This window comes from Equus przewalskii, chromosome 17, assembly GCF_037783145.1.
Source record: "Equus przewalskii isolate Varuska chromosome 17, EquPr2, whole genome shotgun sequence".
NCBI classification, from domain to species: domain Eukaryota; kingdom Metazoa; phylum Chordata; class Mammalia; order Perissodactyla; family Equidae; genus Equus; species Equus przewalskii.
Window position 1 is genome coordinate 65,240,388 of NC_091847.1, and position 19,864 is coordinate 65,260,251.

The 19,864-nt window shown below is 36.7% G+C and overlaps 1 protein-coding gene across 8 annotated transcripts in view; it reads right to left on the minus strand.

Annotated features, from left to right (window-relative positions):
• The window catches only part of COL5A2 (collagen type V alpha 2 chain), a 401,042-nt gene that overhangs the window by 109,293 nt on the left and 271,885 nt on the right, over positions 1–19,864 (minus strand). The window lies entirely within an intron of this gene.

The following is a 19,864-nucleotide window of genomic DNA, read 5'->3' on the forward strand; positions in this document are numbered from 1 at the left end:
GAGAAGGAAGGTAAGGGAGAAAAAAGAGATGATAAAGATATAGAGATAGAGATAGAGACAGAGACAAAGGAGTAAGGAAGGATGGAGAAAGAAAGAAATTGAGATGTTGGTCCTTAATAATATAACAATTCCTTAGAACCCTAAACCGTCAATTAAATTATTAAATCCTCAAAGACTTGGCATGAATGCCCTTTACTGTGTATATGAATGAGGTGCTGACTCACATCTGGACTCAGATAGGGCAAGACAGTAGAATTAGATAGAAGGCTAAGGATCATGGATTTAGGGGAAGTTACATACAATTTAGCTGGAAAGTGGCCTAGAGTTAACATTTTGATTACAAGTGAAGATTTCTTGATTACATTTGACTATATGGACAATGAAGAAGATGGGGAAAGGTGTTCCAGCAAGATCTGGGAGATGGCGCAGAGTTCTGAAATGACACTGTTTAGGAAGAACTGTACTGAGAAAGAAAATAAAGAGCTCATGTGAGAAGTAAATGAAGACAGAGTAATTAGATACCAGATTATTAATGGTCTTGGTCGTTAAACTACAGAATATGAACCTTATTCTGAATGCCCTAGGGAATCATTTTAAGCAAAATAACGAGAATAGTATATGACAATGAAGAAATTGGAAAATATTTGATAAAGTAATAATGTGGATTTGTATTGTAATTCTCTCATAGGCAGATCGAATACACACTGGAATGCAAGAATACAGGTGATTACAGACATCTGCTTGCTAAAACTGAATTTTCAGAGACTAGACAGTCTTGAGCAGGAATTGACGCAGGCCGTATCACAGGTGCCCCTTTCTGTCTACTCATTATTTACAACAATTAGGCTCAGCATTTGAGCAAAAGAGGAATGTCATATAAAATAATTTAATTTTAGGAAAGGGAGCTTAGGAAAATGTGGTCATTATAAAAAAACATGAAAAGGAATGGTTTAAAATAAAATAAACCACAGAAAGTCTGGAGACTATTTTAAAATACACTATTAAATGCCCAAGATGAATTTTTTGTCATGAATCATAAAAACAAGCCAGATGCAAAAAAAAAAAGCTTTCACAGCAAATTATTATAGTGAAAGCTGACTTCATAGAGAGTAAAAGGCATAAAATGTAAAGATTTCCAAATCAAGGGGAAAAAGGGAAGTCTCCAAAATGTGACAAATCAGATACAACTAGAAATTAGGCAGATAAGAAAAATATTTGCGAAACTATCTTACAAGGAACTTCAAAGCAAATAATGAAAGGATTCTTAAAAATGGCAGAGAGGAAGGAATCCAACCACAGAATCCAAAGGAATTCTAAATATAAAATGGTATATTTGGGGGAATACTCAAAGAATGGTTAGTTCTTTTCTGTTTTGGTGTATTTACTTGAAGATTTCAACACTAAACTGTTTATTGAGGTAGGCACATCAGATCAAGTTGCCAAAAATACATTGTTTTATTCAGTAGAAAATCTGTCACCAACAAATATCTATGATGCTATAGCATCTACACAAAAATTATGAAAGAACTTAAAAGTGAAATATTGAACAGTGAGCCAAGACATGTGACCAGTGAATAACAAATTACACCATGCCAGAAAAGGCAAATTATCAATATGAGCCTCATTCATATATGCAGAATCCACTGAAGACTTTGGAAATCCAAGACACATTTCCACCAAGCCAATCTTGCGAAACCCGTTATAATTGAGAGATAACTACATAGTTAACACAACAGAACTAACAGAGGAACCATGGTCCTGGAGGGGAAAGTGATGCTTGACTAACCTGTTAGAGTTGTCAAACTAAGTAAGCATTTGGACAGGAAAGAACTGGTGAATGTAACTTATTTATATTTTCAAAAGGTCTCTGACAAGGTTCATAATAAAACTACTCGAATATTGTCACCATGGGATTCAGGAAGATGTTTTGACATCCATAAGGAGCTGGTGTGATTCAGGAAATAGGTAGGACCAAATAAGTATTTCTTCAGGTAGAGAAGTTCAAATACTAGGGCCTCCCAAGGACTGGAGGGCTATAACTTCTCTAGACAAAGCAGTGCCCAGAGAATTCTCTAGGCTTTTAGATAACACCAAAGTTATTTTTTACCTTTGCACCTGTCTACAAGCCTTCCCCAACATCCCAGTGTCCCAGCCAAGTCCCTTGGGTAAGGAGATGAGAAGAGGAGCAAAAGCACGAGGAGGAGGAAGAAAAGCCTCAAATCCTCCTGATGCATCCTGGGCCTGTACCAAATGAGCTAGTGGGGAATTTCTTGAGCATTTTACCACAAATCCTTAGAATCACTACTGGGCAATCGTAAACTCTTCTGGGGATTAAAAAACCAAATCGTGAGTGATTCTCATTGAAAAGTTCGGTGATGCTCTTAGTAGACAGATAAAGGACTAACAAACTTGGTTGTGGAAAATATATTTACATTCATAGAAGAATAAATTTCTAGTCACTGGGGGATGGGGAACAAATTTCCCTTAGATGACAAGCTACATTATGATGAGAAAAACTAAGAAAAATATTATGAGTTTTTTCACAGTTCTCCCTGAAGATAGTTCAGCAAGATGCTAATTTAAAAAGCCAACATATTTGTGAAAAGAGGAACGTATATAAATAAAGTAACATCCCAAACTTAAACAAAGTCATAATATAGCTGGGCCTGGAATATGTCACATGGCTTAGGTTACCACATCTGTGGAAGGATACACAGAGGTAGAAGGAATCCAGCAAAGGCCAGGCACAGACCCAAGGGACGTAAAGACTCTAGATAAATCCACGCAGAAGACATGGGGCTTCCTGGCTTAGAAGATGAAGCCAAGAGTGTAACAGGCCAGTGAAGTCCACCAAGTCTTGGAGGGTGTTCAATTGAGACTTGAAAGATATAAACAAAGGATTAAAAAGAAAAGAACATTATAAAGTTGGTAATAAACATAAAATCCATATTGTCCTTCAAAACAGTGCTAGAAAATTATGAAGTACTGCAACAATCAAGATTTAGCTAAAGCTAGAATGCCACACAAGCTATAAAAACATTTGGGAGTACCTTTAAAAGTCTTTTACCCCCACATATTTTAGAATCATAGATTTAGCTGAATCTTCATTTTTCTGAAAAGAATCTTCACTGCACAAACTTGATCCCACATACAGGTTACTAGTTCACACAGACCATGGCCTTAACCAAAGCTGGAATTCCTAAAATATTTGAGAGGTAATTAAGCTCACATTTAACCGTGGTACAGTCTCCTATAAGAAATTCTGACTGCAGTCCAATAAAAGTTTGAAAAATGGAAGATGTTACTCCTCCACCAAGGCCATTTTACTTTCTTTTTATCAAAAAGAAAGCTCGATATGTGAAATTTAGGTGACGATTTTTTCAGTGTTACATCTTCTATATGGTTTCAGAAATTAGTGGTGAAGACATCTATAACTCAATTTCTACAAACTTCAAACGAGATTGTTTTAGAAAGTGAAATCAATGCAGTAACACTTGCTGATTAATAACCTTGGAACATTAATATTTGAGTTATTACTAAATTTTTTGGCTTTCCACAATCTAAAATAAATTACTAGCAAATATCTTCAATATTGGGTCTAAATTCCATTTAATTCTGAAAGTCTGTCACTCTTTTAATAGTCAAATGGAATGCAATTCAATTTGCCGACGTCTAATAGGATAAAAACTAATGTGATACTTTACATTTAAAATAAACCCAAATAACCTACCATACTATTAACCAAAAAAAAAAAAATCATACATGATAAAGGTTAACTGAAAAATTAAATTGGACTTGGCTAAATATCAATATATTCCAATAAGGCAGAAAATAAAACTGTAAGTACATTAACAATAGCTGATACGTCCGGTGGGTTAAGATCTATCTTCTACATTTCCCTTTTCCTTTTTAAGTATTTAGTGGTTTCAAGACAGTTTGGAAGGCTAGTGTTAGAAATCTCGAACATCAAGTCATTAACCTCTGGAATAAAAAATGTAGCCTTCTTTTCCAACATTCCTCTTTCATGGCCAAAGTTTTCTAGAGAAAAACTCCATGATAACACTTATTAAAATAGAACCTTTTATTTAGTGTTCTTTGTAAAGACTTAAACATACACTTTTCAAAAATGACATATATCCTATACGGCTATGTAATTTCAAGCTTAGTACAATGCAAGGGCTTTAAAATCCCTCTGTGAAGTGTATTTTATGTGTACCCTCAGTTGTTATGGTTTTCTTTAATTTATGTAATTATGTATGAGGTCAATATGGAAAACTAGCCCTCACTCATTACTGGCAAACATTCCTGAACAATGTGTGTGCCTTCAGGAATTAAACCAACAGGCTTACAGTCCATAACAAGGTCAAATGAAAGCAACCAATTGTTCAGCCGCTAAACGGTTGTGATTGTTCCTATATTAAAATTGTACTTTGGAGATGGCTTAACAGGCAGTAAATTATATCCAAAATGATCTCAGATGACAAGCAACAGCACAGGAAGTAAATAGAGTTGACGCTAATTGTCACGTATCAGGGCACAAATACAAATTTCGTTGTGTTATGTCAATACAAAAATCCTTGAGACATGGTGCATAGAAATGACTTCTATTTCAATTTTAGTCAACTAGAATTCCATGGGACACAAATGTTTTTGAAGATATAAATTTTAAAGTTCTTTAAAAGTTCTCAAAGATAAAAATGTTAGTCTCAAATGTCAATGTCTACGTAGGCTACCATTATTTTCCATCTTATAAGAAAATCAGTGTAAATCAAGCTTGGATTTCATCACCTCCATTGAAAAAAAATCCTTGAAAGATAAAGAGTTTTGTGTACACAATCAATGTTCCCTGATATTCACTGAAATCTCTATTCTCAGATGTTTGTTTTGGAATAAACTTATGGAGCTTGTCAAGTTCCTTGAACACTAAATTCATTTGCACACAGGGTCAGAAGAGAACTAGTAGGCATTTAGTCCAGTTTCTTAGGAATTCCTTCTACAGCATCCCTATGTGACTATAAAGCCTCTGCTTGTTTACTTCCAGCGATGGAGACTTCACCACCTCAAAGGGAGCCCATTCTATTTTCAGTTAGGGCAAATCATTAAAAAGATCTTCCATCAGAGGGGCCGGCCCTTTAGTGTAGCAGTTAAGTTCAGCACACTCGCTTCAGTGTCCAGGGTTGGTGGGCCCAGATCCTGGGTGCAGACCTACACCACTCATCAGCCATGCTGAGGTGGCAGCCCACATACCAAATAGAGGAACACTGGCACAGATCTTAGCCAGGACTAATCTTCCTCACCACCCCCCCAAAAAAATGATCTTCCATTGGGAATCCCACATGTCATTTTACAGAGTGTTTCTGTGTATAAATATGGAGGAGAGCAGTCTTTAATGTAATTCAACAAACATATCATGGATTACCTGACATCCCAAATCGACCTACCTATACTTTCTACCATACGGAGCTACCTTGGTCTATTGGAGTCATAAGAAATAAATCTAATTCATTTCCACACAGATGATCCCTTCAAATATTTTAAAACACACTAACAAGGGCCCTGCCTTGTTATCTTTCCTTCTTTTCTTCCCTGATATGAACTAAATCACTTCACTCTTTGTATTACAATACATTACCATATTCTTCCCTGGACAATTCCAAAATGTACCTTCTTTAAACTAAAATGATCTCTATGACAAATGGTATTATAGTCGGTCCTAAAATGGTTTTACAGTTTATATTTAATAAAGGCATAATGACAAATAAAGCAATCTGCAGAGTGAAGACACTCGTAACAATATCTAGATAACAGATTCTTTCAAGAAAAGCAATGACAATAATAATTGGGCGTTGACTGTCTTATTTCTATTGTATCCATGACTGAAGACACGAATGCATGGCAAATGCTTAAAGAGAAGTGATGGTCTAGATAATTTGCAAATTCAATAAACACCTGACATTCAGCTATTGCTTTTAAAAGATTCCATTTCAGTTACCTTATCCTCCTTCCACCGTCAGTTGCTAAATTTTGTTTAAATTAAAATCTATGCAAGACCATAAAAACACATATTCCTTTGCAACTCTTCTTCTTTCTTAACTTCAAAAGTCGAGTACCTTCTGTAATTTTACTGTCTATGACTATTTTCAAAGCTCTGCTGCCATTGAGCTTCTTCAACTTACTGCGCACATCTTACATAGTTCGTAACAGCTTTGGTAAAACTACCTCTTAGTGAGAAGTGATACGAGCCATTTTTATTTTAAAAAATCATGTAACCTTGAAGTTCACCTGAAAGTTGTATTGTTGGGTCTACAACCCTGATCCTAGTATTTGTATCGGAAAGAGAACTGCGCTGTTGCTTCCTTTACTTAAGAGGCTTAAAAAGATAAAGCCTTATAATTCAAGGTATAGAATATTTTTCAAACTTCTAGGAGAAAAGAAAGCATAATCATTTAATGTAGAAGAAAATTTGTATTAGGTAAAGAAAACCTCAATGGGGGCATTTTTAAAAAATTATTGAATACCCATAATAAAAATAAAAGCTAAGAAATTATGTCAGCTTAATCCATACCACACATTGTGTTAAATGCTGTAGGTGTGTTCTCTTTGATAAATGGATTAGGTAAGCAATGACTTTCATCCCATTTTACAGATAAGGTAACTGAGGCTTAGTGAGGTTAATTGTCCTGCTCAAAGTCACATAGGACAAGGTAGCCTGAGATTTGGATTCGTTGCAGCATGACTTCAGAGGCCCCACTCTGAAGAACGTTGTATATATTTCCCCTGGACCAAACAAGTGCCAGGTACTGAGGCGGAGACAAATACACAGAAATAAAAATGATCTCTATCTTCTAGTCACTAAAGAGAGTCAAATATTGACAATGCACTATGAACAGAATTATTCAAAATCTCAGAGGAGAACTGAGAAGGGAATCATTCACTCTGCTTTAAGTACTTCAACACACATGATCTCATTTAGTCCTCACACACCGTGAGGTAGTCAGAGAGAGTGTTCTTATCCTCTACATTTTATAGATGTAAAACCTGAGGCTACGTGTATGGTTGAAAATAGAAGATCCTGCAGCTAGTAGATGGCGGAGCGAGGATTTATGCTGAAGGTTTCTAACACCAAGTATCATAACAGATAGAGTCAGCTCCCTGTGACTTCCAGGCTACACAAGTCATGATACAAAAAAATTCCAAATTGTGTCTCTGTGCTGTTTCTTCAGAGAAATTAAAATGGCAAGGGGCATGGCAGCTAATGTGCTAAGTTGAAGTAGCAGGAAGATCAACACACTGTGTAGCTCAACTCAAAATTTAGACTTCAAAGCTTCTGCACCAAATTCACAGTGGAACACAGCCAGGTGTCCAGGTGTGGAATGAGCTAGTTCCCCACAGGGATCTCTTCCTGTTATCCCGGCTCCCGTTACTCCACCCCTTGGGAAAATAGTTGGAGTATGAATTAGATTTTTAGGTTCCAACTCCTGCAGATGCTGACCTTTTGGAAGAGCCTGGCTTTTTCTGGCCCAGGACCAGACTTAGCACAGATATTGGAAAAGAATCTTTATTTCAGAAAAGGTCTGGGGCAGAGAGAAGAGGGGGAAGTCAAAATGATTTGGAAATGACAGTCCAAGATCTCACCAAGATGTGGAGGCCGACTGGGAATTTTATTAACCTTGAACTGCCTGAGGCTGGTTGACTAGTTTGGGATGACAATTAACAGTCTGCATTTAAAATCAACACATAGGTTAAAAAAATGCTGGATGAAAGAAGTACCATGAATATTGTGCATAAAAGGAAATATTCTATTGAGGATAGATTTTTGTTTTCATATTTTCTTCACAATCCCGAGAGGGTACCTGATATGTAGACAGAATACCTGGTTGTCTATGTGACTCTATGACAAGAGTTCCCAAAAAGTCAACCCGGCTAAAAATATCTGTGAGTCTGCCAACATTACATTCAATTCTCAGATGTCTTCTGAAAATGTGTTTTTCCTAACTGGACAAAAACATAATCCTAATTCTGGAGGCTGGTTGGAGGGGGCGGATGGAAGGAGCAATTCATTCATGCATGCACTTCACATTATTTCATTTGATTCTCACAACAGGGCTTTGGCAATGATATTATGACCTCCATTCTACAGATGAAAAACTGGACTGTTAAGAGGTTAAGCAACTCACTCAAGGCCACCCTGGTAGTAAATAATGAACCCAGAATTTGAAGACAAATCTATTTGACTCCAGTTACACATGTTTTACTAACCCCTTAATATCTAACAAACATATGAGCCAGGAAGAGTTTCCATGATTAACATATTGACAACAACAGTAACAGGAAAGACCATGAAGCTACAGGAAGGGGTAAATTGGGTACACAACAGTGATAAGCTTTTGTGTGCATCCCAGCACAGAGGCAGGCATGCTATCACTACATGCAATTAATGAGGCTTCAAATTTTGCTCTTTTGGCTTGACTACCTTCCCTCTATCTACACTCTCTGGGTTTTGCCTACCGTGCTTGCTATGTGCTTGATCCCTCTTACATCAGTGCTTCACGTCCCTTCTGGTTGTTCTGGCAAGACATGTTTCAGTTTTCTGTAGCAGTTGCCAAAACAAGCATTTCAACATCTGGAAATCATCCTCCATCACTTTCACCAGTAAGATGCATTTGCCTTAAAAGGTAGTTCCCATATAGACCCCCTGAGGTTCCACACTACCTTTGAGTAACAGCTTTCCTGTACTCCTTGGCTATGGAAAATTGCAACCTAGTGACTGCAACTCTGGCACTTTCTATCACTTTAGTAATGACATATTTTATGAGTCAATGTTATAGCATCCTGAAGTAAAGTAGTTTAAATGGAAAAAATTAAAACAAATGATCAAGCAAACAAAAAGCACACACACACATGTATACAAAATGTTCTGGATTCCTTAAAGGAGACATGAATACTCAAAGTTTTATTTTTTATTCTAGAAGACAGTTGAAAGTCAGTATCACTAACATAAACTGCAAAAGAACAATGAAATGAATACATGGCAACAACAACAACTCACTATCAAGATAAAGTTTTGGTTCAAGACTTAGTAGAAGGGCTTAACAAAGTTTACTAAAGAAAAGCCTCATTTGCTAGGGGAGCCGTAATTCATGACTCCTGCTTCTGCTTCTTCCACTGATGTGATTTGTGTTTTTGCCAGGGATGAATTGGTTCCACAAAACGACCAGGCAAATGTCTTTGATCTGGGACCAATGGGTAGTGCCAGTGTAGTGGAATCCTGCCAGTTCCCCTCTTCCCTTGCCCTCTCTAGAACAATGCAAAATTGCCGTGTAATTCTTCACCTATAGAATCAAAGGCCTTCTGAAGTCATCAAAATGAACTCTAATTTTTATTTTTATTTTTTGCAGGGGAAGATTTGCCCTAAGCTAACATCTGTTACCAATCTTCCTCCTTCGTACCCCACCCCATCCCCCAAACCAAGCCCCAGTAGATGGTTGTGCATTGTTGTAAGTTTTTCTGGTTCTTCTATGTGAGCTGCTGCCACAGCATGGCTACTGACAGATGAGTGGTGTGGTTCCATGCCTGGAACCAAACCCAGGCCACAGAAGTGGAGCACACTGAACTCAACCTCTAGGCCAGCAGGACTGGCTGATGAACCATAATTTTTAATTACCAAACTGTGAGTTCCATGAGTTTGGCGTCTCTGTCATATTCACTTTTGTATATATTTTACCTAGTATAAAACCTGACACAAAATTAGGCTGTCAGTAAATGCTTGTTGAAGGAAGGAAGGAATGAATGAATGAATGAATGGTTTTTTATGGGTACCTTAAAATTAAAAAAGTAATCATGTCTCTAAGGCATACTGGGAGGTTTTAAAATGCTCTGTATCACATCTTTCTGTTTTATTTCTTTTATAGGGCTTATTGCATTTTGCTCCTTTTGCCTGGAACGCCCTTCCAAGGCTTTTCACATGCGCGATTCCTTCTTCTCATTCAGATCTTCACACAACCTGAATCCACCTTACATAAAGGAGCACCGCTCTTCAGAACAGCTCTGTCCAAGAGAACTTCCTGTTATGATGGAAACGTTCTGTTGTCCGCCCTGTCCAATACGGCAGTCACTAGCTACACTAGCAGCACTTAGATTTTAATAAATGTAAGTTAAATTAAATTTAAATAGCTACAAGTGGTTAGTGGATATTATATTAGCCATCACAGCTCCAGAACCCTACTCTGTTTTAATTCCTTTATGACACTTATTATCTGAAATTGTCTCATTTTTGAAAGAAATATTTTGTTCATATGTTGTTCTACTCTGCTGTATTAATTTTCATTTGTTGCTGTAACAAACTATCACAGACTTAGTGGCTTAAAACCAACACCAAATTGTTATCTTACAGTTCTGGAGGTCAAAAATCCCAAATGGGTCTCACTGGCTAAAATCAAGACTCTGGCATTCCTTCTGGAGGCTCTGGTAGAGAGTTCATCCCGTTGCCTTTTCCAGCATCTAGAAGCTGCCTGTATTCCTTGGCTCATGGTTCCATTCCATCTTCAAAGCCAGAAATATCAGGCCAGTCCATCTAACACTGCCGTCTCTCTGTTTCTTTCTTCCAATTTCCTTCTCCACTTTTATATTGTTGAATTAGTTTCTTGTTGCTGCTGTAACAAATCGCTACAAATTTACTGCCTTAACAACATAAATTTATTATCTTACAGTTCTGGAGGTCAAAAGTCTGAAACGGGATTCACTGGGCTAAAATCAAGGTGTCAACAAGGCTGCACTCCTTCTGGAGGCCCTAGAAGAGAATTCACTTCTTTGCCTTTTCCAGCTTCTAGAGGCCACCTGCATTCCTTCAAGCATGGCCCCTTCCTCAATTTTCATAACCAACAGAGTAGCATCTTCAAATCTCCGTCTCTGTCTCACTCTGACCCCTGCTTTCATCATCACATCTCCTTCCCTGACCACGTCTCTTCTGCTTCCTTTTTTCTGTTTATAAGACCCTCGAGATTGCATTGGACTCACTCTGTTAATCCAAGTTAATCTCCCTCTCTTAAAGTCAGCTGATTAGTAACCATAATGCCAACTATAAACTTACTTCCCCTTTACTGTGTGAGGTAACAAACTGACAGGTTACAGGATTTAGAGCATGGCCATCTTTAGAGGGCCATTATTTTCCAGCCACACCTACAGTAGAATTCCAGTTCCATGTGGCCAGAGACCTGCTCATTGCTGTATCCCCAGAGCCACGAATTGAGTCTGTCACATTACACTCAATAAATATTTGTTAAATAAATGAATTTTAAATTTCCTTTTTAAGGAAACAGGTTTTGTGGGGGTTTTTTGCTGGGAAAGATTTGCCCTGAACTAACATCTGTTGCCAATCTTCCTGTCTTTTTTTCCCACCCCAAAGCCCAGTACAGCACATGTGTACTCTAGTTGTATGTGCTTCTAGTTCTTCTCTGTGAGCCGCTGCTACTGCATGGCTACTGACAGACTAATGGTGTGGTTCCATGCCTGGGAACTGATCCTGGGCCGCCAAAGCAAAGGGGGCTGAACTTTAACCACTAGGCCATCAGGGCTGGCTCAGGAAACAGTTTTTGACTATGTATATTGAAAACTGTAAAATTAAAAAAATAACAGAATAAAAAACACCACAAAATTATAATTTATATTTGAAAACAAACCAATATGTTATTTCTTCTTTTCAATATATACTGTCCTTTCCTAAAGACTTGTCAAGACTTGAAAGTTTCAAATATACTGAGTTTTCTGAAATGCACTGATAGCCTTGTCCTCATTTATCAATTTGGAAAGAGTCTGATTCTCCTGCTTTGTTGGAGATGTTGCCCCAATGAGACATAGGTATTATACAAGCAGAATATTATCACACATTGATGCATTAATAGAAAAAATTCACATTACTTTTGCATAACCCAAAATATATATTTATGTGTCTCAACTAAGTTTTTGTGCTAAGTATTTGAATCTGTTATCTAAGAATAAATTCTATTAAACTGACAGTGTTACATTATCTTCTTAAACTTCCAAAATTGCTAGTGCAAAATCCAGTATTAATTCACACTAGGGAATATAATAAGCATATGGTCTATTAAGTTACTCTAATAATTTGTAATAAAATAGTGGAAATATGGTTCAGGATTAGTTGCCATGGTAGCTGAAAAATAACATCTGGTAACAAAATGGAAAATTCAGCCTGGGCAACTGTTAATATGACTATGTAATAGTTCTGACTGCTTCTATATTTTTCACTCATCTCCCCAGTGGATAGCGCTCAGCACTAAGGCTATAATGAAGCAAGTAGCTAAACATTCTGTACAATTTAATGAAAATTAGGTAGATAGATCAACCAATCACAAAGCACAGCACAATGTTCTAAATGAGCTTTGTGAGATATTTGAAGAACTGAATACAAATAATGCTAAAACTATTAGATTACAATAAAAGTAAAAGTTGTGTAAATTCACTTTCTCTTTTTAAATTTGCTTCTTCCATGTTTACTAAAGCATATACAAATAATAACACATTTGGAATTTTAAATCAAAACCAAGGTAAAAAACAAAACAGTGGTACAGAAGAATTTAAAATATTCATTGAGTTAACAGGGCATGCTAAGGACATTTGAATACAAAAAGAAGAGGAATATAATTTTATCATTTATCTTGCATAATAATCACAAACACAGGATTCTGCTATTATGCTACAGGAAGTGATTTTGCACCACTTTGTCAACCTGACTGGACAGAGTAGATAACATGGAATCCCAACCTAGAATATTGTCTGCTTCAAAGTGTACTTCACACATACCACTAACAGGAAGTTGGAATGTAATGTGCTTTGGATGATAAAAATGAAATGCGGGCTAATTCTACAGTGGAACTAAGTATTTTGTGGTATTCTTGTCTGAAATAAAACTTTGCCAAGAGTTTGGTCAAAATGCCCCACTCCCTCTGGTGTGTCCTGGTTTGAAGAAAAAACATTTTTATCATCAACGAAATCACTGAAATAAATTATTTTTATTTAAAATTAGTTATTAATATACGATTTAATATTGATTATGAATACACGATTTTTTCTTGATCTAAATAGAAAAAATATTTTATTTGTGACAACTAAATTTTTAAGACATTTCCATTCTAAATACTTGTTTTTCCCTCTCTCTCTAGACAGACCACGAGTTCAACTAGGGCAGGAACTGTGTCTTATACACAGTGGTATCCCTACAGCCTTGTACAATACCTGGAACACAGTACATATCCAATAAATATTTGCTGAATTTTAATTAGAAAGTCAAAGTTTTTAGGTAACCATACCAGTAATTATTAGATGAGGCTCTGAGAATCAGCACAATAATAGCTAAAGATATATGAAACAACTGATCCATAGTGATGACTTTATTGAGTAATTTATGGAAAATTGTGTTATTTTTATGGTAACAACAAATATTCATATCACATATAGATTAAATATCACTAAGCCAAGGAGAATTTTATGCAATTCTCTATCTAACCCACTGACCACAGTCCTCTACTTTTGTACAATATCTTACCAGCACTATAAACGTTTCCTACCACCAAAAACACTAACATAGTGGAAATACCAAGAGGTTGTGTCCATTGTTTCATTAATAATATCCAATAGGTCCTTAAGATTAGAAAACAATATAGAACTAAAATTAGCTGAGTACAATCTAGTTAAATATATGACCTAAATGGCTAATACAAGAAATTAGTTCAGAAATCAATATATTAGAATATATATGAAGTCTAACCTCTGCAAATTTTGCTTTGGTTCTGAACTGTTTGGACTACTTCTCTGTCAAAGGTCATCGGAAAACTCCACACTGTCAAATTCAGTACCTTTCCTCCATCACCCTTCCCCTGGGTCTCTGTGATACAATTACGGTTGATTTTTTCTCAGAACACTGCTGATGGCTTCCACAGCACTTTCTTCTCGTCTGCTTCCTCTCTGATATCTTCACTCATTGCCCGACAACTCCAGCTCATTTTCCCCTTTCCTGAACTTACTCCAGGCTTATTCTCAAAAGTTTAATGCATTTTTGTTCAGTGCTTATATATCCTATTTCTTAGCCTAATTATTTCAAGTGTTTACTTTGCAACTAAACTGGAAACTCCCTAAGGTCAGGAACCAAGGATTCTACTTCTGAGTTTATTAATACATATATAGATTGAGTGCATCATAGCACTTGGCTTGGTACGCAGAAGTCAGACAAATATTTCTTATTGGCAGATTGATTGATTATCAATGGGCAGCATTCGTACAAATTGGTAAAATTTTCTGCCGGTGATTGAATTTTTGCCTCATCTGTATCTACCTTCACAGAAACTTGAACAAATGTTTTGACCAAAATGCTACTAAAGTGGGAAGAAAAATATTTTTTTAGCAAATAAACATTTTCATTGGAGATCGTCCTACTGAATACACTTGGTTCAGAAGTCTGGTCTTTATAGCTTTTAACTAATGTATAGATCAGCTTAAGCAGGTCTACACGCACGCTGTTACAGACCATCACTTCTCTTTGCAAAAATCTATAGCTAGTTGTATCTCTCACATCAGGAGTCTTTTAAATATTGAAGACCATTTCCTATTCTTCTTTCTACTTCCAGTGTCTAACATGGATTAGATTGCTTAGAATGCAGGCATCAAGGAAGCACTCAATAAATATTTGGCCATTGACTGTTTCATTAATTTTATAATCAGTGGAGTATATAAAGCCAGGACAGAAAACTTTAATAATTAGAGGTGACTCATTAAATCCTAAACCAGCATTATTTTTTCTTTCCAAAAGTCATTTTTGGCTCTTGCCCTGCAACACAGCCTGTGATTGTATTTGTTTTCATCTCTCTGCAGATTCTAGTTTACAAAGGTTCCTATTTCACCTCAAGTAAACTTTTTAGTTGTGTAAGTTAAAACTTGTGTGGTTATTTCCACCTTACTACAGCTCTTTATGATAATCCCCAACTTCCAGGTCTGAAAAAAATCTAAAGAAAAACAACTAAGCTTCTACAAGATTGAATTATACTTTCCCTAATTATTGCCTGCCACAGGTTTAGTCTCACTGAGGTCTCTAAGAATATGGCACTGAACAAAAATGATTTCCATATAGTGTGCAGTCCTTTTCTTGGTAATCAGTCTCTAATAATAAATGAGATCAGCCTACCTTCCATTCTATGCTCCAAGACATGAAAGTTGCAGTTGCGGTTTTTGGCAAAACAATGCTAATTAATACTTCTGAGTATTTCTTCACGAATTTTTTTCCTATCTAGATGCCATCCTCTTGCTCCTCCCTGTCTCCTTTCTGCTGGTTACCACATAACCATCATTAATGTTTTGGGTCCATCTCCTCCAGGAAGCCAACCCTTGCTCTCACAGGTGTGTTGGATACTCCTTCTCCATTCTTTTCATCATATTTATTATATTGTATTTTATCTACTTGTTCATATGTCGATTCCCCTTATTATGGATGCCCGTTTATACAGGATAGTGTAGTAATCATCTTTGTATCCCTATAGCCTGACTAAAGTCCTATAATTACCACAGTCATATTACAATATACAAATGTATCAAAGTAACACTCTGTACACATTAAATTTACACAATGTTATGTTTCAAATTTATTCAATAAAGTCACTATAAATAAAATAGGTAAGTTATCAAATTAACATTTGTTTCTATTTAGTAACCAATCACTGTGCTCTGAAGTATGTATTTTTATGACGCTTTACACAAAAAGGCACTAAATATAACTAACCTACACATAAAAGCTGATTCCATTTTTTTAAGTTTGCTGCTATGTATATAAAAAGTTAAGCAGGATTCAGTAATATGATTAGGCAACAATCTCATATTTAATGGAAAGAAGGAACTTGATTTTGAAACATCAAGAGAAATATATTTTGCTTGAATTACTAATCACAAACATTTATTGAGTACATACTGCACACACAGCACTGGATCTGGATCTGACTTTCTGGGTTGGAGAGATGGTCTTTACTCTGAAGGATCATATGATACAGCTAAGAGATCAATGACATCCATTCGGTGAAACTAAGACAATGGACAATGAAGAAAAGGTTCTATTAAGTACTAAATACATCTTAGAAAGGAGAAGTGGTGTAGTCTAGAAAAAAAGAGCAGAGATGTTTGGGATGAGCAAAAGGTTTCAAACAGTATACACATCAGACTTGATTACAGATGTCAAGGATTTGGATGTACGAAGGAGAGGATGGCATACAGATAGAGGAAATAATGAAGTGAATGCAGGGAAATGACTCTGCTCAGGTGTCCCCTCCTCTGACACCTTCCCTAACCCCTCACCCCAGCCTTCACCTCAAGGCAGTATGTGGTAGTGGTGCCTTCTACTGCTCTTCTCATATCCTCTGTCTGCCTCCATCACAGCACACCTGGTACTGTCCTTTGTTTTACTTGTCCCCATTAGACAACTAGCTCCTTGGAGGCGAGGATTAAATATTGTTTCTCTATCATCCAGTAAAATGCCTGGTAAACAACAGGTATTTAGTAAATGTTTATTGAATTAATGAAGAAATGAAAGTAACTGCCCCATAGGTTGCATGGGGGGATATCCTCCCCTGTAGAGATAAGCAAGTCAAAATCACCATCAAGCGAGATCAGAACATTATTTCTTTGAATAAAAAGTCAAATTTTTTCAGGATCATCTGAAGCAAGTTCTAATGTCACTGAGACCATTTTATAATGGATTTTGAGGATAGGATGGGATTTATATTCCCCAAAGAAGTAAATTATTGTCAAGTGCCTTAAGATGACCAAGTATATCTCATTTATTGAAGAGTACCTTAGTCTAGAACCTGACAGTTTTCTCCCAGTGGCATCTCTGATTTGAACATGGATGTTGGCATTTGTGAGTGTTTTTTTTTTATTCTTGTCAGATTTTTAATCTAAAGTATTCATGCAGATGAATTAGACACACAGACTTCTTGAAAAGACATTAAAAAAGAGAAAGAGAGTGTTTTTCGCCCAGAATGTCGGGACTGAAATTCTAGCAGGACTTGGGGATACAAACGTTTAGAGGATTCAGTCAATATCAGTGAAGGAGGGAAATTGGGAAAAGGGACAAAGAAATGGAGTCGCATTTTCCCTGAAGAAAAAGGAGGGCAAGCAGCATGTTCCAAGAAGTTCTGTGTTCAGGAAATACCAATAAAATAAATCAAACCTTCTAAATATTCAGACTAAACACGTACATATTGTCGAACACACAATAACACAAAGAAAAATAAGGACTCAAGAACAAGTATAAAGTAAGTAATCAAGAAGCATGACAATTCTATGATCTACTCCACAGGTGAAAGCCCATAACCTTTTAATTCTTCATCTTTTTTCTTCCTTGGAAGGCTAGATAGAAGAGAAGTTTGGTAGGTCCAGGAGGTTGCCAGGAAAAGTAAGCAGTGTCTCCACTGCAAAGACAAACCCACCATGTATGCCGGAAACAGTCTAGGAAGGCATGCCGCTAAACTCCGATCACCCATCCCGCCAACAAATATTTAGAGAAGACTGAGGTTTGTGGTTGTAATAGTGTAACACAACCCATAGTACATTTACACAATTTCTCTCTCATTGGAAAGTTCAAAATTAACCTGAAATCTACAAAGTTTGATACCAGATTATTGTGAATTTTTTTCACCACCATCTCCTTTTACAACAATGTCTAGAAACTTTGTTGTAAAGCCATTCACTGTAAAGCAGATTATTTTACAAAGTTAACAGTTGAGAGTTGTATTCCTTAAATGAACCATAATTAGGGAAATAACTAGAAACCTGGATCAAAACTTCAAATCCTAAATTAAAAGTACAGAAAGATGTTACTACAGAGATTACATACAATGCCTCAATCTGCTAAAACGTGTACACGAGATTCTCCACAGTATAATAGCACATATCTGACCTATGTGAAGGAACTTTGTGGAAACATTCTATAGGCATAGACTCTCAGAGCAGGAAAGCTCTGGATAATACAGCACAGGTTTTACAAAGGAGGAAACTGAGGCCCAGAGAATTTAGGTCACTTCCACAAAATCACCAAGTTGGTTCATGACAGAGCTGCAATTAGAATGTAGATTTCCTGTGTCCTTGTCCAGTTTTAATTTAGAAGCTTTTATTTAAAATTATTTCAACAATTCATTCATGAAAGAAAGTAGTCTATTTAGTTGAGGCCCTCATCTCTTTAACTGCCTGTTTCTCTCTGCACAAGTAGAGAGTCTTAAAATATACCAGAAAGCAGACAGGCTGGAGGGATGATGGAACCTTTGTCTAAACACTTGGCTTAGATTGCTGTGGATATTTGTCACCAGTTTAAACTTCTAGCTCAAAGCCACCTTCTGACCCAGGGAAAAGGGATACCACGCTACAAACGGGCTCTTAGAGCTTAACTTTGATTTTGAGACAGGCTTCCTGATGAGAGATGAATAGAGAAAAAGTAATAATAATAGCGGGTTCAGCCTTCTGCCAGGAAGCTACATTTTTGCTTCCAGAGAGACTGCTGTCCAGTTCCACTAGAAAAATCACGTTTTGTTTTTCCATCTGTTCTGTTTGTCCTCCAGTCAAAGCCTCTATTTTTATTTTTTCCTATTCAATTCCTATTTTGGGGCTTTGGGAGATTTCTTCTACATAGTTATATAAGCAGAGTATTTTACTTTCCTCAATTCAAGGTTTTAAATTTAAAAAAAAAACCACTACTTTTGCTTCTTTCATTTCTGTGAAGAACCTTATGTTCTTTTGGATTATTAACATTCTAATTTACTTAAAAGAAAACATTTATTTTGCATTTAGCTAACTGTTCCTCACAGTAAAAGCATGCTAAAATAATAACACTACCCATATAAAGGGCTTTACAGCTGACAAAATTTCCACAGATATTATGAATTCTTCAGTTAGACCTGTGAGACAGTAAAATAAAAAGTATTATCCTGTTTTGTAAATGAGGAAATTAAGGCTCCAACACATTACATTTACAAGGAAAGTCAGGGCTTCATCCTGTCGTCTGACTCCGGGCCAGCGCTCTCTGGACTCTGACGCCATGTTGAATTAGTGGAAGTTGGCTGAGCTCACACAGCTCCTTCCTCTCACTGACCACCCAGGTGGAGATGCATGCCCTCCCTCATAAAAACATTGTCCAGCGTTCAAATAAGTCTGTCTTGACACCAGTAAAATATCAGGAAAGGAAATAGATATTTTTGGTTTTGTTTTTAAAGATTGGCACCTGAGCTAATATCTGTTGCCAATCTTCTTTTTTTTCCTTCTTCTTCTCCCCAAAGCCCCCTAGTACATGGTTGCATATTCTAGTTGTAGGCCCTTCTGGTTGTGCTATGTGGGACGCCACCTCAGCATGCCCTGACGAGCAGTGCCATCTCCAGGCCCAGGATCCAAACCAGGGAAACCCTGGGCTGTGGAAGCAGAGTACATGAGCTTAACCACTAGACCACGGGGTCTGCCCCTAAGGTGTTTTATGTATTGAGCATAGTTTCACTTTTCTTGAACAACTCTACCTGAATCAAACAAACTACCTACAAACAAACAAACAAACTACAGGTAGATCAAAAAATCTACCTGTGCAAACAGTTGCCAAAATCATTACATTAGGAAAAAAGAATAAAATTAAATGAGTATATGTGCCAATGAGTTTATGAAGTGCATCCTAATACCAAAGTATAACTTTTAGAATTTTTTCCCTCTTTGCTTTTCCTGTCTTGCTTTGTGAGTAATCAAGAGTTGAGCACAGGCCTGGCCCAAGGGAAAAACATGAGATAAATAAAAATTTGTTATTGCCATTTCAAACTTCCCAGTTATGCTCTCCCTC